We start from the raw sequence: 3318 nt of genomic DNA on the forward strand, positions 1-3318 counted from the left end.
TTTATTTGTGAACATACTGTACAGAGGGGTTACAATTACATGGGCAGGATAATGCGTACATTTCTTACCAAGCATTGCAGCCTCCTCCTTTGTTTACTCTTCACATCCCTTCCCAGCCCCATATATCTTTTTAAATGTCATGAACAGTCAGATGAGGGTGGCTCATGACTATGATCTTAGATACTTAGGAAGCTGAGACCTGAGGACCTCATTTCAAAGTCAGCCCAGGTAGGAATATCCATGGGACTCATCTCTAATTATGCACCAAAAAAGCCAGAAGTGGAGCTATGGTTCAAGTGCCCAGGCCCCAAGTTCAAGCCTCAGGACCAGCACACAAACACACAAAAGTAAATATCACTATAAAGATTTATATTTTTGTTATACTGGGGTTTAAACTCAGAGCCTAAAACCTTTTAGGCAGATGTTTTACCACTCAAACCACATTTCTTATCTCCTTTTTCTTTAGTCATTTTTTGGGTAGAGTCTCATGCTTTTGTTCAGGAGTCTGGCTTTAGACCTACTTACCTTGCCTTCCAAGTAGCTGAGATAACAGAGTTGGACTTCCATCTTGGCTTTGTTTGTAAAAATGAAGTCCACATTTTTGCTTCAGATTGTCCTCAGACTAGGATATTCCTGATTTCTGACTCCAGAGTATGTGGGATTACAGGCATACGCCACTATGCATGGTTGAGATTTTTGAAAATACACTAAGTTGTGAGAGAGTCATTCATTCACTTACTTAGCAAACATTTATCTAATAGCTATTTGAGATAGTTTGAGGATCTCTCATGGGGACTAATGAGAGACATACTTTTTCTTGATCTGAGTCTGAACAAATTACTTCAAGAAATCATTAAACATTCGTTGGCTGCGTAATGCCTAGCAGGGATTGTTCTAGAGCACAAGTTCCTGTTTCTGCTGTATTGACATTCTAAGAGGAGATAGAATGAAAAGGACTGTCCTTATTTAACAAAGATTAGTGGAAGAAGTAGATTAGGGTGTGACTCACATTCTCTAGAAATTGAATTGAAGTTAGTGAGGATTCCTAGCCATTCCCTGGTAATGCTGGCTTAGACAAGCCTTGCTCTCAAGAGGAAGAAAATGGGTAGAATGACCAACATTTCCCAGTCAGACACACCGTTACTTCTCTTCTGGAGTACAAGATAAAAAGAAAAAGAAACCGGAGCTGGCAAGGAATGGCTGTTGGTCTGTGAGGCTCCATGTTCTGCTCCTGCCCACTGAGCAACTCCTTGGTGAAGAGGAACCATGGCGTTCCGGGTCACCAGGAACATGAAAATTAATGCTGAAAATAAGGTTAAGATCACCATGGCAGATGCAAAACGTGTGCCTGTGCCCACTGCAGCAGCTTCTAAACCTGGGCTGAGACCAAGAACTGCTCTTGGAGATATTGGTAATAAAAAGTGAACAGCTACAGGCCAGAGTGCCTCTGAAAAAGGAAGCAAAAGCTTTGGCTACTGGAAAAGATGCTAAAAAGCTACCAAAATCTGGTAAAGGCCCCTGTGAGTGTGGGCGAGATAGAGCAGGAGTCTGAGCCAGAGCCAGAGCCTGAACCTGAGCCTGAACCTGAACCTGAACCTGAGCCTATAAAGGAAGAAAAACTTTCCCCGGAAAGTTTCCCCGGTTGATACTCCCTCTCCAAGCCCAATGGAAACATCTGGATGTGCCCCTGCTGAAGAGTATTTGTGCCAGGCTTTCTCTGATGTAACACTTGCAGTGACTGATGTGGATGCAGAAGATGGAGCTGATCCAAATCTTTGTAGTGAATATGTGAAAGATATTTATGCTTATCTGAGACAACTTGAGGAAGAGCAGTCTGTCAGAGCAAAATACCTGCTATGTCGGGAACTCATGAGAGCCATCCTCATTGACTGGCTTGTGCAGGTTCAGATGAAATTCCGATTGCTGCAAGAGACCATGTACATGACTGTTTCCGTTATTGGTAGATTCATGTAGAAGAATTGTGTGCCCAAGAAAATGCTGCAGCTGGTTGGTGTCACTGCCATGTTTATTGCAAGCAAATATGAAGAAATGTATCCTCCAGAAATTGGTGATTTGCTTTTGTGACTAACAATACTTATACTAAGCACCAAATCAGACAGGTGGAAATAAGGATTCTAAGAGCTTTGAACTTTGGTCTGGGCCACCCTCTACCCCTGCACTTCCTTGGTAGAACATCAAAAATTGGAGAGGTTGCTGTTGAACAGCATACGCTGGCCAAATACCTGATGGAACTATGCTGGACTACGCAATGGTGCACATTCCTCCTTCTCAAATTGCAGCAGGAGCTTTTTGCTTAGCACTGAAAATTCTTGATAATGGTGAATGGACACCAACTCTACAGCATTACCTGTCTTCCATTGAGGAATCTCTTCTTCCTGTTATGCAGCACCTGGCAAAGAATGGAGTCATGGTGAATTGGGGGCTTACAGAGCACATGACTGTCAAGAACAAGTATGCTACATCTAGGCATGCTAACATCAGCATTCTACCACAGCTGAATTCTGCACTAGTTCAAGACTTAGCCAAGGCTGTGACAAAGGTATAACTTGTACACTTGAGATGAGTACTATAACAATAGCTGCAAATAAAATTGGCATCATATGTCACTTGTATATATTATACTACATTTACTTGGTGTTTAATGAAGGTTGTGGCTATTTTTGCTTTTAATACTTTAACTCATCTAAAGGTCATTACTTCCTATTCTGGAGTAACCCATAAGTCATACTAAAATGTCTTTTTTAAAAATCTTTTTTGTTTTTAAGCTGCTTTCAGGTTACCAGGGACTCCAACTGATGTAGATAATTGTCACTTACATGCTTATATACTTGACTGTTTTTAATGTACCTGGATTTTCCTTTTGATATGGTAAAATACATAAAATGGATAGTCCCATAGGACATAACTTCCTGGGAGCTAAGTTATTTTACAGAACTTCTTACCTAGTTCTGTTTTTCAGTCAAAGCCTGCGCCATCTCGTGACCTAGCTTTCTCGTGTAGTTTCTTCAGGTGCTTGCTGCTCTGCTTCTGTTTTTACCACTTTCTGGAGCTATCAATTTATCTTTTTCTTTACTTTTTCATTTTAAAAGTCCAGTTTTCATTTTATGTACTTGTTTTTGTTCATTGGTTAGGAAAATAAAACAGGATGTTCAAAAAAAATTAATTTGCCCAACCTTTCTGAACCTCATCTGCTTAAAAGATATTGACAGATTAGATGCATCTAGCTCCCCTGCCCTCTATAAACATCCATATATATGAGTTGCTGTGGAGAATTTTCAATGGGTCCATTCAGTACAC

The 3318-nt window shown here is 40.7% G+C and overlaps 1 pseudogene; it reads left to right on the top strand.

The window, feature by feature from the left end:
• The first annotated feature begins 1266 nt into the window (after positions 1-1266).
• On the top strand, positions 1267-2566 carry LOC105987104 (annotated as a pseudogene).
• Positions 2567-3318: the final 752 nt, after the last annotated feature.

Source organism: Dipodomys ordii, unplaced genomic scaffold (assembly GCF_000151885.1).
Source record: "Dipodomys ordii isolate 6190 unplaced genomic scaffold, Dord_2.0 Scaffold39, whole genome shotgun sequence".
NCBI lineage: Eukaryota > Metazoa > Chordata > Mammalia > Rodentia > Heteromyidae > Dipodomys > Dipodomys ordii.